General features: G+C 41.2%; 1 long non-coding RNA gene across 1 annotated transcript in view; it reads left to right on the forward strand.

Annotated features, from left to right (window-relative positions):
* The window catches only part of LOC140128956 (uncharacterized), a 31,378-nt gene extending 17,984 nt beyond the window's left edge, over positions 1-13,394 (forward strand). Inside the window, exon 3 of the long non-coding RNA XR_011855212.1 lies at positions 13,098-13,394. This is a non-coding gene — a long non-coding RNA (uncharacterized lncRNA). The remainder of the gene's footprint in view (positions 1-13,097) is intronic.
* Positions 13,395-25,748: the final 12,354 nt, after the last annotated feature.

Consider the following 25,748-nt stretch of genomic DNA (forward strand, 5'->3'; position numbering starts at 1 on the left):
ATCCTTCTGGAGTACGAATATTTTTTTATCACTTTTTATTGCATTTTTTGTGGGATTCAATAGGTTAAAACCATAATTTTTGGCAGGTTTTTAATAGTTTTTTTTTAATGGCTTTCATCGTGCGGTTCACAAATTATTAACTTTTATTGTACGAGTTGTTATGGACATGGTAATGCTTTATATGTGGGGTTTGTGTTATGATTTAGACTTTTTTTGTGTTATATGTCTCTTTATATGTTATGGCTGACACTGTGCATAGGCTGACACTGTGCCTTTAAGAGGACGTCAGAGATCGGACCTCGGAGCTGCCAGGGAAAAGAATGGCACCCCCCAAAGATGGCGCGGGTGGTCGATTGTAGGGGAAAGACAAGTTAAGGCAAGTTAAATGCTGCGTTTTCTCTGACTGCTATATTTAACGGGTTAAACACCTGCGATCGGATCCCACTCTGACTGTGGGTGTTACACTGGGGTGTCGGCTGTTAGTTACATCTGGCATGCCTTGTATCCCGATGCCTCAGATGATGCCCCAGATCTTGAGCTGAACCGGCATCAGCTCTGTGTCCGATATATCGGATGCTGAGCGTTATCACTGCACACAGCGCTAAGACCGTTAGAAGGTTATTATCTCTCTTTAGGAAAAGTTAAATGAATATATAGACAAAAATTGTTGCAGCACTACAACCTATTACCGTAATCATGGTGTGGATAGAAATGTGGATAATCTAGAAAAAAACTTGATACTAATGTATGTCAAGAGGCCTGAGTTGTGCCAGTAAATACTTTTTTTAAATATCTTTGAAGATCACCAGCAGTTCTCTAACAATGGGATCAAAATGATATGACCACCAAATGATACATCAGAAGAAAGCCATCCATTTAAACGAATTGTCCATTTGTACTCCGGAGTATACAAATTCTTCACTTGATGTTAATATGTAAAGAACTCCAGGCTATGAAACCTAGGTGGAGAGATTGAACAGCTGTAGAGGGGAAAGAAAGATGCCTAAGTGTAGTAGTTGCGCCTAAATTCTGGCGCACTGTTTTGCCAGAATTATCACCAACGGTGATAAGGTAATTTACTGCCTCTTATTAATCACTTTACTTTAACACAGTTTAGGCACAATTTTGGCGCAGTTTAGGCGCAATGTTAGATTCAGGCACTTACATGTGATCCTGCTACAAGCTCCTCTCTGCTTCTCCCACATCCCAGAATGAAGATAACACTCAGAGCAGCACCCAGGTGTTTGACACCCAGCACCCAGTGACCTCCTCAGCAGTGGCTTCTCCTGGAGGGGATCCCCCAGTGCTGCTCTCCTGCTGCCCCCCTGTAATTCTGCACAGTATCCCCTTCAGACACACTGGTGATACTGTGCAGAATTACATGGGGGGCACTTGTATGTAGTTTCTGCAACATTCTGCAAAGTTCTGAGCTCTTGCTGTGAGCTCAGGGTTTTGCAGAATGTTTTGTAAATAGAAGGTGATGAACTGTAAATAGAGTCTGCAGCTCCTGTCTGCAGTGTATGTAATGTGTCTATTATCTGTTCTAGTGTCTGGCTGAGCTTTGCAGCTAGAAATGAGCTACTCTGCAAAGGGGCTCAGTGCTTTCTTCTCAGTTAACACCCCCTTCGGGCTGGAGTGTTTTTGCGCCTAAATGAAAAAGTTGCAAGTGATGAATATCATTAGTCGCAGCAAAACATCTGGATTGGTAAGATAGATGAGGGAAAGCTGGTTATTTTTGCTGCACTGCTAGTTTGGCGTTTAGTTGCAAAAATGGCGCAAAAACAGTGCGTCTAAATGAAAAGGCGCAAAAACAACAGAAAAAACGAGTGATACATGTGGCCCGATGTTTGCATGTGCATGAGCAATTCAAGACGTGGAGTCTGCTGAAACTCCCCATTATCACCATCTTTGACTTGCTATACCTCTAGCATACCTCTAGCATACCTATACAATTTTTGTTAAAGTATGTTACAGCATAACAATATTATAACCGGGATCACAAGTTTCTATCATTATTACCTGAACTATAGGTTTACCATATAATGAAATTCAAATTTATGAACTGGAAGGCGGTCACAACGTTTGGGGTTAAAATAATTTACTGCTATCATTAATTGAATATACAAGCTGGTATTTATATTGCATACAGTGGGTATGCAAAATATTCAGCCCCCTTTAGATTTTTCACTCTTTGTTTTATTGCAGTCAATTGGTAAGATCAAAAAGTTCTTTTTTGTTTATTAATGTACACTCTGCACCCCAACTTTGACAGCAAAAAACTGAAATGTAGACATTTAATTTATTAAACAAGAAAAACTGAAATATCACCCGGTCATAAGTATTCAGACCCTGTGCTTGGGTAAAAGAACCTTTTGAGCTAGTACAGTCCCATATCCTCTCCAGTTCCCTCAGGTAGGATGGTGAACGTTGGTGGACATCCACTGTTCAACACAGTGTCCCAGCCATAACATATTTTTATGACCTATTTTAGGCAATACAGCCATATGAATCTTGTGATATAAATTGCATATAACATATATAGTAGGTTTTATATCTAAGTCCAGCATATTATTGAAAATCTTGTGCATACAAGTAGCATATAAGACATTTTATATTATTGCTAATTTAAAGGTATGGCTTTCAGAGTCTAATATACATTTGTATATATTGTGTTTTTGACATTGGTATGTATATTGGATATTTTTATTTAGGGGCACAATTGTATGCCTTTTCCCACAAATAATGCTATTATTTACCATTTGTCTTATTGATGTCATGTGAAGGTTTTAACATAAACATTTTATTATTTTAAGTAGAAAAGTGTGCACAGCATATTATACTTTAATAAATGTCTTTTCTCACAAATAGGTCAACTTTAGAGATGAGCGAACATGCTCGTCCGAGCTTGATGCTCGTTCGAGCATTAGCGTACTCGAAACTGCTCGTTGCTCGGACGAATACTTCGCCCGCTCGAGAAAATGGCAGCTCCCGCCGTTTTGCTTTTTGGCGGCCAGAAACAGAGCCAATCACAAGCCAGGAGACTCTGCACTCCACCCAGCATGACGTGGTACCCTTACACGTCGATAGCAGTGGTTGGCTGGCCAGATCAGGTGACCCTGGGATAGACTAGCCGCTGCCCGCGCTGCTCGGATCATTCTGTGTCTGGATGCCGCTAGGGAGAGAGCTGCTGCTGGTCAGGGAAAGCGTTAGGGTGTTCTATTAGCTTACTGTTAGGCAGGAGTGATTCTCCAAGAACCCAACAGCCCTTCTTAGGGCTACAATAACGTTCTACTTTTTTTTTTTTTATTTGCATCTAGTACCATTTTGTGAGGAATTAGCAGGGGGACTTGCTACCGTTGTGTTTAGATCTTAGTGGCACACATATCCACCTCAAACACCAAAGTGGGAAAATTTAGTAGGGGTTGGATTTCAATTAGGCACAGTCTGCCATTTTTCCTTTTTTATTTTACGTTTATTTTGTTTAATAACTCAGTGTCATCTCATCTGGCATAGTAGTGTGCTTTCATACTTGGCTAGAAAATAGCCATAGGAGAATCCAAACGGCTTACGCCTACAGTAGCGTTATATATTTGATTTCTGGTTGATCTGCTGGTGGCTGTACTTGCTGCAGTGCATCTACTAGCCAATTGTGAGCAATTTGTAGTGAGAATTGCGACCGCTGTGTTTTGCGCTTAGTGACGCACATATCCATTGCAAAGACCGAAGTGGGAAAATTTAGTAGGGGTTGGATTTCAATTAGGCACAGTCTGCCATTTGTCCTTTTTTATTTTACGTTTATTTTGTTTAATAACTCAGCGTCATCTCATCTGGCATAGTAGTGTGCTTTCATACTTGGCTAGAAAATAGCCATAGGAGAATCCAAACGGCTTACGCCTACAGTAGCGTTATATATTTGATTTCTGGTTGATCTGCTGGTGGCTGTACTTGCTGCAGTGCATCTACTAGCCAATTGTGAGCAATTTGTAGTGAGACTTGCGACCGCTGTGTTTTGCGCTTAGTGACGCACATATCCATTGCAAAGACCGAAGTGGGAAAATTTAGTAGGGGTTGGATTTCAATTAGGCACAGTCTGCCATTTGTCCTTTTTTATTTTACGTTTATTTTGTTTAATAACTCAGTGTCATCTCATCTGGCATAGTAGTGTGCTTTCATACTTGGCTAGAAAATAGCCATAGCAATAGGATAGCATTGTTTGGTTTTAAAAACTCAAAAACACAAAAAAAAAAAAAACACACAAAAAAAAGTAAAAAAAAAATTAAAGCTATAACTCTCATTTTAAAAATGTTTAACCCGAGGGCTAGGGGTAGAGGACGAGGGCGGGGACGTGGGCGTCCAACTACTGCAGGGGTCAGAGGCCGTGGTCCTGGCCGGGGTGAGACACCACCTGCTTATGAGGGAGCAGGGGAACGCCGCAGAGCTACACTCCCTAGGTTCATGTCTGAAGTTACTGGGACTCGTGGTAGAGCACTGTTGAGGCCAGAACAGTGCGAACAGGTGATGTCGTGGATTGCTGACAATGCTTCGAGCAATTTGTCCACCAGTCAGTCTTCCACGCAGTCCACCCATGTCACCGAAATCGGCACTCCTCCAGCTCCTGCACCTCAGCCTCCTCCCCCCCAGTCTGCCCCCTCCCAGGAAAATTTGGCATTTGAACCGGCATACTCTGAGGAACTGTTTTCTGGACCCTTCCCAGAGTCACAAACCACTTGTCCGGTTGCTGCTGAGCAATTTTCCGATGCCCAGGTTTTCCACCAGTCACAGTCTGTGGGTGATGATGACCTTCTTGACGTAGTGGAAGTGTGTAAAGAGGTGTCCGACGATGAGGAGACACGGTTGTCAGACAGTGGGGAAGTTGTTGTCAGGGCAGGAAGTCCGAGGGGGGAGCAGACTGAGGGATCGGAGGATGATGAGGTGACAGACCCAAGCTGGGTTGAGAGGCCGAGTGAACACAGTGCTTCTGAGACGGAGGAGAGTCCTCGACCAGAACAGGTTGGAAGAGGCAGTGGTGGGGCCAGACGGAGAGGCAGGGCCAGAGCTGGTGCATCAGCGCCAAATGTGTCAACTAGTGAAGCTCCCGTGGCGAGGGCTCTTGCGGCGAGGGCTAGATCTTCAGAAGTCTGGAGGTTCTTTAAGGAAACACCGGATGACCGACGGACTGTGGTGTGCAACATTTGCCAAACCAGGCTCAGCAGGGGTTCCACCACTACTAGCTTAACTACCACCAGTATGCGCAGGCATATGAATGCTAAACACCCCACTCAGTGGCAACAAGCCCGTTCACCTCCGGCCGTGCACACCACTGCTCCTTCCCCTGTGTCAGCTGATAGTCAGCCCCCTGCCCAGGACCCTGCCACAAAAACCCCATCGTCGCCTCCACGATCCTCCACAGCATCCACCAGCGTTCAGCTCTCCATACCCCAGACGCTGGAGCGGAAACGCAAATATAGTGCAACCCACCCGCACGCCCAAGCCCTTAATGTGCACATCTCCACCAGATTGCTTAGCCTGGAGATGCTGCCCTATAGGCTAGTAGAGACCGAGGCCTTTCGCAACCTCATGGCGGCGGCCGCCCCTCGGTATTCGGTCCCCAGCCGCCACTACTTTTCCCGATGTGCCGTCCCAGCCCTGCACCAGCACGTGTCAGACAACATCACCCGTGCCCTGACCAACGCCGTTTCTGACAAGGTCCACCTGACCACGGACACGTGGACGAGTGCTGCCGGGCAGGGCCACTATATATCGCTGACGGCACATTGGGTTAACTTGGTGGAGGCTGGGACCGAGTCTGACCCTGGGGCTGGTCATATACTGCCGACGCCGAGGATTGCGGGGCCTACCTCGGTCCAGGTGTTTCAGGCCTACTATGCCTCCTCCTCCTCCCACCCCTCCTCCACCTCCTCCTCCGAACTACCATCCGTGGGCACGGCGCCATCAGTCGGTAGCTCTAGGCACAGCAGCAGTGCTGTTGCTAAGCGACAGCAGGCGGTGCTCAAACTGCTGAGCCTAGGCGATAAAAGGCACACCGCCCAAGAGCTATTACAGGGCATCACGGCGCAGACTGATCTGTGGCTGGCACCGCTGAACCTGAAGCCAGGCATGGTTGTGTGTGACAACGGCCGTAACCTGGTGGCGGCTCTGCAACTCGGCAGACTGACACATGTGCCATGCCTGGCCCATGTGTTAAATCTGATAGTTCAGCGTTTCCTCAAGACATACCCCAATCTGTCAGATTTGCTCACGAAGGTGCGCCGCATCTGTGCGCATTTCAGGAAGTCCAGCACAGATGCTGCCACTCTCAGGGCAGCGCAGCGCCGCCTCCAACTGCCCGCTCACCGACTGTTGTGCGACGTGCCCACGAGGTGGAATTCAACACTGACATGTTATCCAGAGTTTACCAGCAGCGCCGAGCCATTGTAGACTGCCAGATGTCAACTTCCACCAGAACTGGTAGTCAGGTCAGTCAGCTTCCTCAAGTCTACAATGAGGAGTGGACGTGGATGTCTGATATCTGTCAGGTGCTGAGTAACTTTGAGGAGTCAACACAGATGGTCAGTGGCGATGCCGCCATCATCAGCCTCACCATCCCGCTGCTTGGCCTGTTGAAAAACTCTCTGATCAGCATGAAGTCGGAAGCTTTGCGCTCGTCACAAGAGACGGGGGAAGAAGATTCCCTTGTTGATAGCCAAAGCACCCTTAGGTCTGTTTCTCAGCGCATATCGGAGGAGGTGGAGTTGGAGGAGGATGAGGAGGAAGAGGAGGAAAATGTTGGCGAGACACAAGAGGGGACCATTGTTGAGTCCTTCACTGTTCAGCGTGTATGGGCAGAAGAAGAGGAGTTGGAGGAGTTGGAGGAGGAGGAAATGGACAGTCAGGCCAGTGAGGGGAGTGAATTCTTACGCGTTGGTACTCTGGCGCATATGGCAGATTTCATGCTAGGCTGCCTATCCCGTGACCCTCGCGTTCAAAGAATTTATTCCAGCACCGATTACTGGGTGTTCACTCTCCTGGACCCACGGTACAAGCAAAATCTTTCCACTCTCATCCCTGCAGAGGAAAGGAGTGTGAGAATGCATGAATACCAGCAGGCCCTGGTTCACAAGCTGAAACAGTATTTCCCTTCTGACAGCGCTAGCGGCAGAGTGCGTAGTTCTGTGGGACAAGTAGCGAGGGAGAGTAGGCGAGCAGGCAGCTTGTCCAGCACTGGCAAGGGTACGCTTTACAAGGCTTTTGCCAGCTTTATGTCACCCCAGCAAGACACTGTCACCTGTCCCCAGTCTCGGCAGAGTAGGGCTGATCTTTACAGAAAGATGGTGAGGGAGTACGTAGCTGACCATACCATCGTCCTAAATGATCCCACAGCTCCCTACAACTACTGGGTTTCAAAGCTGGACATGTGGCACGAACTGGCGCTGTACGCCTTGGAGGTTCTTGCCTGCCCTGCCGCTAGCGTCTTGTCCGAGCGGGTTTTCAGTGCAGCTGGTGGCATCATCACCGATAAGCGTACACGCCTGTCGACTGACAGCGCTGACAGGCTGACGCTTATTAAGATGAATAAAGCCTGGATTTCTCATAATTTCCAATCTCCACCAGGTGAAGGAAGCTCAACCTGAATAATTGATCCACTCCTCCTCATTTTCCTCCTTCTCCTCCTCTTTGTACAGTAAAGCAGAGGAAACTGGCTATTTTTTGACAGGGCCCACTGGCTCTAGCTATAGTACTTTATGCATTTAATTTTTCTGGAGGGCCACCGACCCGGTCCTCTGTTTTAAACAATTTTTGGGAGTGCCACATACAGGCACTCAATCTATTCAATTTTTCTGGAGGGCCACCTACCTGCTCCTCTGGTTTGAAAACTTTTTGGGACTGCCACATACAGGCACTCAATCGATTAAATTTTTCTGGAGGGCCACCTACCTGCTCCTCTGGTTTGAAAACTTTTTGGGACTGCCACATACAGGCACTCAATCTATTCTATTTTTCTGGAGGGCCACCTACCTGCTCCTCTGGTTTGAAAACTTTTTGGGACTGCCACATACAGGCACTCAATCGATTCCATTTTTCTGAAAGGCCACCTACCTGCTCCTCTGGTTTGAAAACTTTTTGGGACTGCCACATACAGGCACTCAATCTATTCTATTTTTCTGGAGGGCCACCTACCTGCTCCTCCGGTTTGAAAACTTTTTGGGACTGCCACATACAGGCACTCAATCGATTCCATTTTTCTGGAGGGCCACCTACCTGCTCCTCTGGTTTGAAAACTTTTTGGGACTGCCACATACAGGCACTCAATCGATTCCATTTTTCTGGAGGGCCACCTACCTGCTCCTCTGGTTTGAAAACTTTTTGGGACTGCCACATACAGGCACTCAATCGATTCAATTTTTCTGGAGGGCCACCTACCTGCTCCTCTGGTTTGAAAACTTTTTGGGACTGCCACATACAGGCACTCAATCTATTCTATTTTTCTGGAGGGCCACCTACCTGCTCCTCTGGTTTGAAAACTTTTTGGGACTGCCACATACAGGCACTCAATCTATTCTATTTTTCTGGAGGGCCACCTACCTGCTCCTCTGGTTTGAAAATTTTTTGGGACTGCCACATACAGGCACTATCCAAATTAAATTGTCTCCATAGCAGCCTCCACACGTTGTCTCCATTGCTACCTCCAAAAGTCGTCCATATAGCTGCCTCCATACATCGTCCCTTTATCAAACGAGGTGTGTCAGGCAGAAATTTGGGTTGTTTTCATGGATTCCACATCAAAGTTGTTAACTTTGTCGCCACCCAGCTGTGTTATCCACAAAATATACTAATAAACTTTTATCATTTACCAATATTATTTCAGCGCTTCTTGCGCATCTGTTTACATTCCCCTCACCCGCCATATCCCAAACTTATAAGAACGCTACTACACTTGATCTTATACAAAAGGTTCTTAGAAGTGCTGTTTGGGGAGTAGCCTAGAGACAGGGGCTTGGATTGGCGAAAGCTCGCCTGGCTGCGGAGCGCCAGCTCCATCCCAAGATCCAACTAACATAGTTTTAACTGCAGCACCTTTAATCTACTACTAGTTCACTGCCTCCATAATAATAATAATAATCTTTATTTATATAGCGCCATCATATTCCGTAGCGCTTTACAAATCATAGGAAACAAATACAAATGTAATGTAACAGAGCACAACATTTGTATGGAACAACAGGAGTGAGGTCCCTGCTCGCCAGAGCTTACGGTTTATGAAGATGATGGGGTAACACGAGGTAAAAGAATATTTAATGGTCAAGCCATTCTTCTTAGGGAATAGAACAAAATATAATAAATGGAATTGCTGTCGCTTGAACCACTCAGCCGTCATCTTATATACCAGGTCCAGGGTGAATGGGACTGTAGAGAAGTCTGGTGCCTGTTGGTTGCTGGATAACAGATGGGAGGACGACACAGGACGGGTTAGTAGAAGAGTTAAAACTTCATGCAGTTAATGAGTGTTATAGGCTTGCCTAAAGAAATGGGTTTTAAGAGCACGTTTGAAACTTTGGAGGTTAGGTATTAGTCTGATAGTCCAGGGCAGAGCATTCCATAGAATTGGTGCAGCTCTAGAGAAGTCTTGGAGACGCGAGTGGGAGGTCCGCACTAGGGTAGAGGTTAATCTAAGATCACTGGCGGATCTAAGAGCACGGGTTGGGCGATAGACTGAGATAAGAGAGGAGAGGTAGGGGGGTGCAGCATTATACAGAGCTTTATGGATGAGGGTTATTATTTTAAACTATTCGAAAGGAGACTGGCAGCCAGTGCAGCTACTGGCATGAACTGTAAGCATACATGGTCCCCTTATCAAACGAGCTGTGTCAGGCAGAATTTTGGGTTGTTTTCATGGCTTCCACAACAAACTTGTTAACTTTGTCGCCACCCTGCTGTGTAATCCACAAAAAATACTGGCAAACTTTTATCATTTACCGATATTATTTCAGCGCTTCTTGCGCATCTGTTTACATTCCCCTCACCCGCCATATCCTAAACTTATAAGAACGCTACTACACTTGATCTTATACAAAAGGTTCTTAGAAGTGCTGTTTGGGGAGTAGCCTAGAGACAGGGGCTTGGATTGGCGAAAGCTCGCCTGGCAGCGGAGCGCCAGCTCCATGCCAAGATCCAACTAACATAGTTTTAACTGCAGCACCTTTAATCTACTACTAGTTCACTGCCTCCATACATGGTCCCCTTATCAAACGAGCTGTGTCAGGCAGAATTTTGGGTTGTTTTCATGGCTTCCATGTTAACTTTGTCGCCACCCTGCTGTGTAATCCACAAAATATACTGGCAAACTTTTATCATGTACCGATATTATTTGAGCGCTTCTTGCTCACCTCCTTTGGTTCCTCTCTGCCACCCATTGGTTTGAAGCCTGAGTCCATTTAGGGTATGTCGCCATGACACTCTCTAGCCTGCCGCTGCTGCCTCTGCATGCCGTCCCCTATAGTGTCAGGGTCAATTATTGGATGTTTTAGATGCTATCTAGCTTCATTCTGTCACTCTGTCATGGCCATGCTGTTGCCCATAATTTTGGCATAATGGTGCGATTATGCAGCCTCAGAGGCATCCATGCATGCTGCCCCTGCTGTTTCCTGTCCATTTCCGTGGTGTTTCCATCCTTTTCTGAGGTTCCCAGGTGTTTGGCCAAGCTTCCCTGTGCAGAGCCTTGGTCCCCTTGAAAAATGCTCGAGTCTCCCATTGACTTCAATGGGGTTCGTTATTCGAGACGAGCACTCGAGCATCGGGAAAAGTTCGTCTCGAATAACGAGTACCCGAGCATTTTAGTGCTCGCTCATCTCTAGTCAACTTCATACATCTTTGTAAAAAAAATGTCAGTAGCTTTCTGAACACTTTATTAAATTGCATTTATTGAATTATAATATCATAATAAACTGAAAATATATTCTTCACTTAATTTCTACTGCCTATACACTCATGCCTAGCTCACCTGTAGGGTCGATTGATTATGTACATGCGTGTACTGTAAGTATTGACATTTATTAAAGCTAGAAAATGTTTTATTTTTGACCTTTTAGAATGTCTTTTATCCTTTGGATGATTTGCCTTACATAAATACAAACACATGGAATAACACATATGCCCATACTCTATGTTTTTTGTGAGCCAGTGTGAATGCTAAGACTATTACTGTAATTGACATTGTACTCATTAAAGGAAACCTACCACCACAAATCTACCTATAAAGGTAGATTGGGTGGTAGGTGAATCAATGGGACGTGAGGATAGCCCTTTTAAGGGCTAATCCTCGCGTCCCCGCACTTTTTTGGAAACTTTTATTACCCTAATATGTAAAATTTTTTATGCGGCTACTGGGGCGTGGAGTAGCCGCATCTGAGGTTACACGAGGCGGCTACTCCACGCCCCGGTAGCCACTTTACCCCTCCTACTCACCATCTTCGGTGCGCAGCTGCTCGTAGCTGCGCGCCCTCGTCCGACAATCCTGCCGTCTGCGCATGCGCAGAACAGCAGGCCCGCACCTGTGCAGCTCCAGCTTCGGAGCATGCGCAGACGGCAGGATCGTCGGACGAGGGCGCGCAGCTACGAGCAGCTGCGCGCCAAAGATGGTGAGTATGAGAGGTAAAGTGGCTACCGGGGCGTGGAGTAGCCGCCTCGTGTAACCTCAGATGCGGCTACTCCACGCCCCAGTAGCCGCATAACAAAATTTACATATTAGGGTAATAAAAGTTTCCAAAAAAGTGCGGGGACGCGAGGATTAGCCCTTAAAAGGGTTATCCTCACGTCCCATTGATCCACCTACCACCCGATCTACCTTTATAGGTAGATTTGTGGTAGTAGGTGCCCTTTAAAATGGCACTTATAAAAAAAAATAGTCTTTGACAGTCATATATCTTTAGTCAGGACATGTGTGTGTATTTTTTGTCTTGTTAAATTTTTGGACCTTTTTTGACTTATCTTAGAGGGTAATATATAAGGCATTTGAGTTTTGATGTTTTTTTCTACTTGCTGGGTGCTTAAAAATGAAGACATTTGTTTGTGAGTATTCAAATTTGCCAAAAAAGTGAAAATATAAGAGGAAAAAATGAAGCTATGTTGAAACTTAACACATCAACAGTGCTAATAAATAGATTATACTATATATCTTATACAATCAAAGACATATCTTGTCCACTTATTAATTAACCCCCCCCCCCCCCCACACACACACACACACACACACTGCTGTTCCGCTCTTCACTCTGACATGGCCACTGAATCATATCTTGTTAGCAACAAAACAGAAGTTCACACTGAGAGGTTTAATGGAGGGGGCATGAGAGGGAAGTCTCCACATGCCAGTTGCAGTGCACAGTAAACTGATAGACATGGCTGTAGAGATAGCAGCTAGTACAAAGGAATCTTAGTCCCATGGTGACCAAAACAGGGACACTTATCATGAACATTGGTTTACTCACAGGTTTAGATTGGATTACTCACATCAAAGTTTGTTGTAAGGTGAGGAGGACTGCTTTAAGGATCGAAATATAATAGAAAGGGAGAATATTATATTACATTAGAAGTTAAGCTACATTAACACAAACTTGTGATTTCTCCTGTATTTCCGTGCTGTATGAATCCATATCCATATAATCTGTATGTGCTCATATGTCACCGTACCGTACCCATATAAAATACGGTGGGCTGGCAAATGATAGATAGCTGACTATTGGCTGGCTGACAGAATACACCTCCCACTGGTTGTGGATACTGCACATATGTACATATGCAACCTGTGTTTTATATGTTCCCATAGACTTCTATAGGGCATATGGAAGGGAAATACATGAGAAAATAGGACATACTCTATATTTTTATACGGCTCGCTTACGGAACGGTACGGTATTGTGGGCTATAAGGGCATGTAAATGGATGGCCGTATTATGCGACAAGTAAATACAGCAGTATATACAGCTATTTTCATACATTTATGTGAATGCAGCCTTAGTGTGATGAGAAAATGTACCCCACAGCTTTCTTTATTTTTTTATAATGCTTATTTGAATTTTAAAAAATCACTCTCTTTTCAGGGGCAAGTGAATAGAATAAAAAATGAAGAATGCCCAATCGGAAATATAGTGACTGTGGTCTCATGCCTTCAAATAAATGGATCAATATTTACTCCTGGATACATTTCTTTATTCTTCTTCAATAACTCTCTGAAGCAAAAGTTACTATTTGCGGTGCAACATTGACGATTTGTCTCTCTTTGACAGTGAGAACCTGCAAGAACGAGACAATTCAATAAGCCTTCAGCGCTCTACTTGCATGATAATTAAGTTGTCCATATAATATGTGCTGATAATGTACCTTCTTATCCTTGAACTTTGTGGCTTTCTTTGATGAATGAGACAAATGATGTAAGTTGCTTGTTAAGCTTCTGTACTTCTCTTTCCTGTCCTAGAGTTTCATTTTGCACACAATATTAAAAAACTTCTCAGTTTGACGCTATTATCACTTAAACCCTAGGATTGACTTTTGGCAGGCAAAATAGACTGCCTTTATTTACTGCATGTGGAAAGAAGTTAAGAATGGAAGGCAGAAAAAGGCTACCAATATAAAATGTATGCCTTTATACTACAGTTTTAAAGTCCTTAAAGGGGTTTTCCCACAAAAGAAAATTCTCAAATCGCAATCCCCTAGTGATGTTTACACAATAAAGATCATTACTTTACAATTTTACTCATTTTTATTGCCGTATGCTGACACATAGAAAGAGAGAGATGAGACAGATGAGAGATGATGATATGCCTATTACATGCTGTCAGCTCTGCAAGATATCTGTTCTCACAGATATATGCCAGCCTCCCCTTTCCCCATGTATAACTTATCTGCTGGTAGCTTGCAGCTTCTCTCTCCTCCCGATGTGTTTTTTGCTGGCAGGATGTTAGTGTTTGGGTCAGTGTGAGCTCAGTCCGGTACTGCAGGTGGCAGGGGCTAGAGTGCAGGGAGCATGGAAGGAGAATGTCAGCTCCACGGCCGTCAGACAGAAATCCAAGATGGTTTCCCTGACCCTACATAAGAAGTTACAGTGTCGTGCCTACGGACAACTGAAATTGTGTGCAGCAGAACTGATAGAGATAAGTTTGATTTATATCTGTGAAATGCTGTATTTTTGTTAATAGTGAATTAGAAAATGTGTTATTTTGTTATCCTGAGTACACTTAAGAAATTGTCTTCATGAGAATACCCCTTTAAAGAAAACCTTTAATACAGAAAGGGAGGGACTTTACTGTGCAAATGCAAAAATGCAAAAATTTGTCCACATTTATATATCAAAGAACAAAAAGATGTGTATATCTGGGTTGAGATGAATTACGGTACATGCGCATCGAATGCATGTAATTTACGGCACATCTATACCAAGTGACGATATAAAACTCTGCTATGTTGAGCGCGAATAACAGTAGGTATATGTCACAAATTATTTTATTGCAGACTTGCCCTATAGACTGACACACAGATAGACCAATAGTAAGAGTAAAAATTGAAAACTGAATTTTACTACAACATATAAATGTAGGATAGCAATAATTAGATTCTTATCATGAAACATATTGGCTATCCAGATGGACATGTGTCATGGTCAAAATGGATTTCCACCGTATACACATTGGATACATGTAGTTTACTGCAATGCAAAATTATTTCTGCCTAAAAGTTACCCTATTATACGCAAATGTACATATGCAAGCATATACGTTACGTTATAGTTTGGTCTGCCTGTTAATTACCTAGTCGTCTGCCGATGTGCATATGAGTGTATATAGCTATATCAATCACGTATCAAGATGATGCATAAATAGAAGACTGATTTAAATTGTCACATATATATTAATGGATTGGAACTTAATTTGCAAAGATGCAACCTAATATTCCGATCAGCAAACAATGCTGGTAAGGGAACACTTCCCCATAAAAGACTCTCCACCCGGGCTGAGATTAAAAGCAAATAAACAACATTCAATTTTATAATATAGAAGCATAATGTTTCAACAAAAATAGTTTTCACATGCAGGTGGACAATCATGGTTATAAGCACCATGGGAGGTACAAGATCTGCCATAGAGTGAATTACCAGCCCATATCCAAATTCTGGTAATAGGTTAACTACATTAGAAGAGGAAAACTGATGTTCACTAGTGGCATCACATAAAACCTGAAAGGACGGATTTTTAAAATGTAAATTTTTGGAGAAAATGCAGAGGTAGTTATGTGGATCCAATACGGATATTGCAGTCTAGGAGGATCTTGTAAACCGGAAAGTAAGGTGAAATCACCATCAACATCAACAAGGGTTAAACCATTAAAGTGTCTCCATAAAGGAGAAAAAGATAAAAAAAAATCAAATAAAAATTCCGTTTTTTGCATTTCCATTTTTTACTCCCGAACTTTAAAAGTCTATAATTTTTTTTTCATGTAAGGAGCTGTGTGATGGCTTGTTTTCTAGGTAAAAAATTTCGGCTCATAGTGACGGTATTTAATATTTCATGCAATGTACTGGGCACAGTACATTCCAAATGCAGTGAAAATGGTGAAAAAAATGCATTTGCATCATTTTCTTGTGGGTTTGGATTTTACAGTTTTGACAGTGTGCCCCAAATGACAAGTCTATTTCATTCTTTAGGCTGGTGCGCTCATGGGGATATCAAATTTGTATAGGGTTTATAATGTTTACATACATTTACAAAAAATATAACCAACTGTACAAAATTTTTTTTTCATTTTGACATCTTCTGGCGCAAATAACTTTTGTCATTTTTGCAACTTTTGATGAAGTTTTAAATGCTATCAGTATTAGGACTGTACAGCCATTTGATCACTTTTTATAACAAAAATATATATATTTTAAATGGCAAAAAAGTGGTAATTTGGACTTTGGGTCCGCTATTTTCTGTTAAACGTCGGGAAGAACTCTTATTATATTTTCATAGATTGGATATTTGGAGACGCAGCAATACCTAACATGTTTTATGACTTTCACTGTTTATTTATATGTATATCAGTTCTAGTTAAAGGGGGTGATTTACATTTTTAGGGTTTTTTTTTTTATAGTTTTTTAAAAACTTTATTTATTTTTACTATAGTTTCATAGTTTATACGGTTGAAAAAAGACACTTGTCCATCAAGTTCAACCAAGGCAGGGTAGGGATTGTATGAGGAAGGGATTTAGGGGAAACAATCCTATATAGCATAACAATCAATGTTATTTAGGTGTAAAAAGGCATTTAGACCCTTCTTGAAGTTCTCTGCTGTCCCTGCTGTGACCAGCGCCTGAGGCAGGCTATTCCACAGATTGACAGTTCTCATAGTAAAAAAAGCCCTGTCGCCTCCGGTGATTAAACCTTGGTTTCTCCAAACGGAGACAGTGCCCCCTCGTCTTTTGATTTGATTTGATTTAATCTGGAACAACTTATCACCATATTTATTGTATGGACCATTCATATATTTATATAAATTAATCATGTCCCCTCGTAGTCGTCTCTTTTCCAGACTAAATAAATCTAGTTTTTTTAATCTTTCCTCATAACTAAGACCCTCCATACCCCTTATCAGTTTTGTGGCTCTACGTTGAACCCTCTCCAGCTCCAGGGCATCCTTTTTATGGACCGGTGCCCAGAACTGGACAGCATATTCCAGGTGAGGCCGAACCAATGCCTTGTATAGTGGTAATATTACATCCCTATCACGAGAGTCCATTCCACTTTTGATACATGACATGATCCTACTAGCTTTAGAGGCAGCTGATTGACATTGCATGCTGTTATTCAATTTATGATCTACTAGTACCCCCAGATCCTTCTCAACAAGGGACTCTCCGAGATTTACTCCCCCAAGGACATATTTTGCCTTTGGATTATTGGCCCCCAGGTGCATAACATTACATTTATCTACATTAAACCTCATTTGCCAAGTGGATGACCAAACATTCAGTTTGTCCAAGTCACCCTGCAGCCTATGAACATCCTCCATAGACTGTATTACACTACACAGTTTGGTGTCATAGACACAGTTTGGTGTCATAGACACAGTGCTATTAATTCCTACCTCTATATCATTAATAAATATATTAAATAGTAGTGGGCCAAGCACAGAACCCTGAGGTACACCACTCATAACTGGGGACCATTCCGAGTAGGAATCTTTGACCACAACTCTCTGGATACGATCCTTCAGCCAGTTTTCAATCCAATTGCAAATTATTTCTGCCAAACCAATAGCCCTAATTTAACCCATCAGGCGTCTATGAGGGACAGCGTCAAATGCAATGGTACTGTAACCCTAGGTTGTCTGATTGATCCTACCATACAAGTACTGTATGGCAGTATATGGGGATTAAAACCAGACAGAATTTATAGTGACAAGTGATACGGAAAAATTAATATCATAATTGTATGAATAATGATGAATGTTGCAATAAAAGATAACATATAAGGCGACATTCACACAGATGTATGAAAACGGCCGTATCCGTACCGTACATTTTATTTATGGGTTACACACGGTCACATTCATTTCAATGGACAATACGTTCAACTATTTATATTGCCGTTTTTTACACCGTAGAGTATTGTACCGTATACTAGCCATATAAAAATATAGAGCATGTCCTATTTTCTTTCCTATTTCAGTTCCGTATGCCCTAGAAGTCTATGGGGACGTATAAAATGCGGGTTACATACGTTCTGCATACGAATGAAAAATGTCACTTATATATGGGCTCATACGGCCCGTAAATATGGGACTGGAGAAATTATACAGTCTTGTGAATGTAGCCTAAGTAAGTGGCCTCTTCAATGAGGAGAAAGATGTTTTAGTCATCAAATCTAAATGTTCGAATGTTTTAATTTCCACATATCTTTGTTTTTATACTTTCAGCTTTCGCATGCCTTTAGCTGACTGTGTAATCTACTACCAACCAAGCTAGCCTAATTATTTACTTTAAACTATCTCCTGTTTGTCCATGGTCTCTCTAAAAGATATCATGACCAGACTGACCTGGAACATAACTATACTATGGTTTTAAAAATGTGAGAAAACTACACTATGCAAATTATTTCATGGGAAGCAGACAAATATATTTTTAACAACATTAATATGTGATGTAATTAGAAGGTTCCTTACACACACATAAGCTGCCCCTTGTATCTCACTTCTGATTGGTGATTGACGTAGTACAGTAGTATTGCAGTATATGGTAGGAACGATCAGACCATCTATAGTTAATGTACCCTATAGCAGTGATGTCGAAACTTTTAGAGACCGGGTGCCCAAACTACAACAAAAACACACTTATTTATTGCAAAGTGCCAGCACGGCAATTTAAGAAGTAATTTATTGCTACCTGTTCTACCACAACTTTCAAACATATTGGCCTCTCAAGGACAACAAAACAGTTGAAAGAAGAAGGGCAAATGTACAGGAAGAAATGTGGGGCCTAGAGGAGCTCTAAAGATAATCCTCCCCTTTCTACATGTTCTACCTCTTCCTGCAGTCCCAAGCATTCAAGAATGTGTTGCTTTAAAATAGCACTGAGAGCAGCATTTCTTGAGTCGCAGGGACTGCAGGATGATTCTTTGAGTTCTATGTGGAGTGCTATGTTGATGGCTTGGGTGCCCAAAAAGAGGGCTCCGAGTGCCACCTCTGGCACCAGTGCCATAGGTTTGCCACCACTTCCCTAGAGGATCTAAAAAACTGTTAAAAAAAAGTTTCAAAAAGTTTTAAAAATAATCAAAAAATGTTAAAAACCTAAAAGTTCAAATCACCCTGCTTTCCCTGGAACTGATATAAAATGTAATAAACAGTAAAAATCACAGACGCACTAGGTATTGCCGCAGCCCAAAATGCCTGATACATCAATATATAAAAACGTTTATTGCCGGTGGTGACCCACATAACGGAAAATAGCACCCAAATGTCCGAAACGCGACTTTTTAAACTATTTTACTTCACGTAAAAAATGGAATAAAAAGTGACCAAAATACCGCACAGACCTCAACATGGTAGCAATGAAAATGTCGTCTCATTTTGCAAAAAATGACATGTCACACAGCTCCATACACCGAAGTAGGAAAAAGTAATTACCGTCAGAAGATGACCAAAATGTATTTTCTTTTTCATACACATTTCTTTAATTTTTGAAAATGTATTAAAACACAATAAAACCTATATAAATTTGGTATCACCGCGATCGTACTGAACCAAAGAATAAAGTAGAGGTGTTATTTGGAGCCCGTAAAAACAGCCCACAAGAACGTGATTTTTTTTTACAATTTTTTCACATTTGGAATTTTTTTCCAGGACACGGCATGGAACAGTAAATAATGTTACGTAGAAGTAAAATTTGTTGCACATCAAATAAGCCCTTACATAGCTCTGTACACAGAAAAATGAAAAAGTTATGGATTTTTGAAGGTGGAGAGCAAGAAATGACCAAAAAAAAATCTGCGTCCTTAAGGGGTTAAAGAAATGATGTGATCTATAGGAGACTGAGTTTATTTTCCACAACATTTTGGTGTTTCGGCCCAGTTCCTTGAGATGACTGCTGGATGGGATGTTCAAGGCACTGCACTGACTGGAACATTGGACACTGGCACTACAGGTGAGAGGACTCCCTGCTACTCCTCCGCTCTGCCGCTCATCCATTTGGCTGATCCATCTCTAAAAGGGTCGTCTGAGGTAATATTTTATAAGCTATATACAGTTAATATGTATATATACTCTCCCATACTGTCTTTAAACTTAGATCTGGTCACATAGCGCTCTAAGTAGATTGGTATTTGCTATTTGTGTATAAGTGAGATGATGTTATATCTGGCCTTCTAATGGTAAAAGAGAGTGGAACAAGTAATGTTACAAGTAGTCTGGGAATTAGTCTATGGGAACCTCTCATTAGGTTACTAATTTTAAATTCTGATAAATGACTCCCTTTAAGCCAAAAGAGAGAAAAGACAAATATATAATAGCTCCAAAAAGTTATATTAAAAAGCATCATTTTTTTAAATACATATGCAAAAAAAAATACAGAACTTACAAAAAGCATAAAAACACTTTAAAAGGGTAAAAAGAACACATTGTACACCTAAAGCCTTGGCGGAGGGATATACCTTCCACAACCCCGTATTAACTGTCAAAAAATGTGCCCCACTAGCCATTGCATCCAGTTACTCTACAAGATCACTAGTAGATCTATAAAATTTATTTGTACAATATATTTTTTTTTCTGTAAGATAGACCTTGTAATCAGTTATTGTTGTCTAAAGTTGCCACATGGCATGTTAACCCTGATGTTAAGTGTTAATAGCATCTTTAATCAAATGACCAGTGAAATTCCACATTGTGAGTACTAGGCAGCTTACTATTCATACTAAAAGAAGTGTTATGTCTTCAGTGCATTGATGTTCTACAGACATGGATCAAAGGCTTTGTGTCTTGCAGGAAAATCAATGACCTTGACTACCGTGAAAAAAAGCATTTGAAATATGAATTCTGAACAGTGACATTGAACCTTCGAAAATGACTCTATTGGATTTAGGAAATACAGTTCATATTGAATGAAGGCAAATGGGTTTTAAAACACAACTTTTATAAATGAATAGAGATTATATTATTCAGATTATGTAATCTATTTCCTTTCTTAATTGTAAGGTATATGTGGAAGTGATTACATGATTCTCTAAGAACTGCAGAAATATGTAAGATTCAGGATTTCTGGCGCACGTTCTTCATGAAACTCGCGCTCTCTGCACTGCCCCAACAGAGTTTTAAATACATGTGCAAACAGTACCTAATTGTATGTGCAAAGTCCAACAGAAAACTGGCTCAAGGACCTTAGTAAATGGTCCCCAAAGTGTCTATAAGTAAAACAGTTTGAAGTCAGATTAAGCAGTTCCATACTGCATCAGATGTATCAGTTGTGCTGAATGATAATTCCGCTGCAATCTTATACTATCTTATGTGATTTTACACCACTGATTAGCTGTTAGTTTACACTTGGAAATTGAGTTATAACTTTAGTGAATTGCTAGTACACAGCATCTCATACAAGGTTCACTTTCTCTTTACCCACACTACTTTTACAGAGTAATTTAATCAGCCCTCTTCAGACATGGAAAAGACATAGGCCCATTATGTCTTATTAAAGTGTTTGTGCCAGTTTTCAGTTTGTGTTATGTAAAAACTGAAAAAAAACCCGATATCATCCAAATTCAAAAAATCTAAATCCCCTGGATATGCTTAAGCATTACAATGTTATAACCACTTATAATGACAAAGTGCAAATTTAAAAAATTAGGCTTGGTCCTAAAGCACTAAAATGTCTTAAATCTGAATGTATTTTGTATGTATGGTATGCATATGAGAAATTTATGCCAAACTATGCTAATCGATGATTTAACACTTCCACATTATTGTTTAAAAATGTTAAAATTAAGCATTTGAACATTCATATTCAATTGTTTATTTTTATTACTATCAAAGGCAATTCCTCTAACTTTGTATATATATATGTTTTATTAAAACATATCTAAGTTGGTCAGCTGAATGGTGGCTTCACATTTTTTGGGACTTTTTAAAAACTCCAAAATAGGTCTAAACATGGGTTTAGATGGGACTAGATATGAGCAGACTCAAACTTTAAATGAAATCTACCATCAAAGTCAAGCATGATAAATCAGGGTCAAGTTTTTTTTAAAAGGAATTATGCCATGTATAAGAAATGTAAGACGACTACCACAGTCACTGTGCCTGGGCCTATGAGTATGTGTGCCTGGTTTATAATGATGCTTTTTGTTGGTAGATTTTCTTTAAGCTCATGTCGGGGGTTTGGGTGAATCATGTGCATCCCAGAGATATTGTCAATTGGCTACACAGTCGCCAATCTGGTAATGTGTATGCGACGCACGGGACGCACTTGAACATCAAACCTGAACATAAAGAGCAATCCAGCTCATCACTACATAAGACTTTTTAACCCCTTAACGACTTGGCCTTTTTTAGTTTTTTCACTTCCATTTTTCACTCCCCACCTTCAAAAATCTATAACTTTTTTATTTTTCCACATAAAGAGCTCTTTTATGGCTTATTTTCTGCATAACAAATTGCACTTTGTAGTGACGGTATTTAATATTCCATGGCGTGTACTGGGAAGCGGGAAAAAATTTCCAAATGCAGTGAAAATGGTGAAAAAACACATTTGCAACGTTTTCTTGTGGGCTTGGATTTTACAGCTTTCTCTGTGTGCCCCAAATGACAGGTCTACTTTATTTATTGGGTTGCTATGATTACGTGGATATCAAATTTGTATAGGTTTTATAATGTTTTCATACATTTAAAAAAATTAAAACCTCCTGTACAAATTTTTTTTTTTATTTTGCCATCTTCTGGCGGCAATAACTTTTTCATACTTTGGTGTATGGAGCTGTGGGTGGTGTAATTCTTTGCGACTTTTGATGGCGTTTTCATTGCTATCATTTTTAGGACTGTGTGACCTTTTGATCACTTTTTATTCATTTTTTTATATTTTCCAAAATGTCAAAAAAATGTCATTTTTGACTTTGGACGCTATTTTCCGTTAAGGGGTTAAACGCAGTGAAAAACCTTTATTATATTATGATAGATCGGACATTTTTGGATGCGGCGATACCTAATGTGTTTATGATTTTTACTGTTTATTAATATTAATATCAGTTCTAGGGAAAGGGGGATGATTTGAATTTTTAGATTTTTTTTATTATAATTTTTTTTTTTAAACTTTTTTTTACTTTTACTATTTTTCAGACTCCCTAGGGTACTTTAACCCTAGGTTGTCTGATCGATCCTACCATATACTGCCATACTGCAATATGGCAGTATATGGGGATTTTACTCCTCATTCATTACAATGTGCTGATAGCAAGTAACAGCCGTTCAGTAAGTTAGTTACCTTTGTGTGTGGTGGGCATATTGGAACCGGATAGTCTCTTGATGTTACAATGGTTCCCAGACAAAGACAAGGCACATTCAGAGGTGCCCGAAAATATCAGGTGGAGTCACACCTCTGCCCACCCAACAGGAGGGGTCATGGGTCCCTCCTACTTGGTACTACAACCAGAGCGCTTGAGAATCCATAACTTTTCAAGGGAAAGTCATAGGGTCATGGTTCTGGTATCATTGGATCCGGGTGAATCCCTTGATCTCATTGATATGAACCCTGACCCATTTGCTGATGTCCTATCTAGAGATATTGATATCTCTGGAACCGATTATTCTAGAGTGCTGGAAATTGGATTATTATGATCTCCTACAAATAACTAATCCAAAAATGTATTTGTTTTTCTGGTGAGATGGGCCTTAACTACAGAACTGTCCCTATTCAACTTAGTGGTATTGGAGTTTTTACAGCTCTTTGTTTGAGACTTGGGAGGGGGAGTGCATGGAGACGATCTGACTGCAGAGGTTTATTGAAGCAAGGACACAAGCTATGTGAATGTAAACAACCGAGCTCAATTAGGCCAATAAAGCTGAGGCTGGGGAAAGATGGGGGACTTGAGGAGGGTCCCATTTATCACAGTTCCAAAATTGGATCCTTTGGTCAGGCATCCAAGACACTCTACTGTCCGAAACCTATCATGGATCCTATAAAGGAACAAATAGATCATGCAGATCGCCCCCCCCCCCCAAAAAAAAAAAAAAACTATTGACTCGAGTATAAGCAGAGGGTGTGTCTATGAAGCCATGAGCTTAGCCTCTGATCTCCCTGTGTTTGTTTAAACAGCGATGAGAAGGGAGGATTAACTCCTTCACTTTTAGCTTGATCTTGAATAATGCTTATAGCATACTACATCCAGGAACGGAGCATGAAGGGTTAAAAAGCAAATGTTACAGCTTTGCAAACAAACTGGAGAGGATTGGGAATCCTTCTTCGATCTGGTAGGCAGATCTACCAGGGCAACTTAAAAGTAATACTGTAAATAAGGGCCACATTGCAGCCTGTTTCTTTACAAACTCCCACACAAAACATCAAAAAACATCTGAAATGACAATTAGTCATTTAAAATATACACTGAGCAACCACTGCTCATAAGAGTGGTATTGATTTATTTCATAAAAATACCTGCATAACAACCCTTATGTTTCATGTGTCTCTATTTCAACCCCTCATGACATTGTAATTAAGTCTTTATAATGTATTATTCAAACAACACAAACACAAAACACCACTTACAATCTAAAGTAAGTATATTACTTTTTGAAATTATTATGGAACTATTAAAAGGCTAATACTTGAAAGACAAAGGAATTGTTTGTTTTCCATAGCAGCATTTTCTCAATTATAATTACCGGTGGTCCCCGACTTAAAAGGGGTATTCCCATTTCAGCAAATTAATGTTATTGTTTGTATTATAAAAAGTTATACAACTTTCCAATATACGTTTTGTATCAATTTCTTATGGTTTTCTAGATCTCTGCTTGCTGTCCTTCTACAAAAATAACTTCTAGGTTCACCTCCAATGGACAGAAATCTGACCATGGTTATATAGGTGCACAGCTTGTTAGTATCACAGAGAGTAATCAGAGCTGTGTTATAATGAGCCGCACACCTGTGTGACCATGGTCAGATTTTTGTGCACTGGAAGTGAACCTAGAAGTTTTTCATAGAATGACATCAAGCCGAGAAAACTGTGAGGAATTGATACAGAAAGTATATTGGAAAGTTGTATAACTTTTTATACTACAAACAATAACATTAATTTGCAGAAATCTGAATATCCCTTTAAGGATACCCGACTCACAGCAACCCCCAGTTACAGAAAAATTTATCTGCCCCTTGTGACCTCTGGTAAAGCTCTCTGGATGCTTTCCTTTAGTCCCAGACTGCAATAAACAGCTAATAAACCTTGCTCGCACGACAGCACAGAATTTTGAAAAAATAATTGTCACAGGCAATTACAACAAAAGCTAACATCAAGTACTGGCTGTAGGCAGTGAGTTACCATCCTACTCAACGTGATCTTGTACTTTGTTGATATATTACCGTGCCAACGGCACTGTCATAGAAGGGGGGATACCTGTGCGCAGTTCCCAGAAGCACGTCACTGCTTGATTTGGGGGACTGTGCAATAGCGGGCGTGCATATATGGACTTCCCCTGGCGTTGTCTGGTTGTAGGCTTGAGAAAGTGCCTGTTAGGCACGTCGCCTGTTGCAGCTGTATATTTGTCCGTGTTGTCACTCTGCTTGAATAAAGGATTGAACACGTCTCGGTGAGTGCCGCTTCACTACTCTCTACAATTGTGATTGGATTCATTCTGTGTGCATTTGGAGCTGATCACCCTTATACATGACCCGTGGTCCATTCGGGAGGAGCAGATTTCGACAGGAATCATTCACTACAGTAGTGGTGGTAGTTTTATGTCTTTGCTTGGACAAAAGCTAACATCAAGTGCTATGACTAAAGAACATCCATGTGTGCAGCCAAGATGTTACATAAGTTTAAAAAATACAAAAGGATAGAATGTCCAAAGAAAAGAACCAAAAGGATTTAAAGGATCTAAATTGTTAGTTTTGAATTGTTTGTGATTTGCTAGGTTTATAGGCACATTGGGACACAATATACGTTTCATGTGAGGTTTTCAAGGCATCTAGAAAATGCTATTTCATGTGCAAACACTGTATTGTAGGGAATTGTGTAACTCCCTATCCA

The sequence above is a fragment of the Engystomops pustulosus genome, chromosome 4 (assembly GCF_040894005.1).
Source record: "Engystomops pustulosus chromosome 4, aEngPut4.maternal, whole genome shotgun sequence".
In the NCBI taxonomy this organism is placed as follows: domain Eukaryota; kingdom Metazoa; phylum Chordata; class Amphibia; order Anura; family Leptodactylidae; genus Engystomops; species Engystomops pustulosus.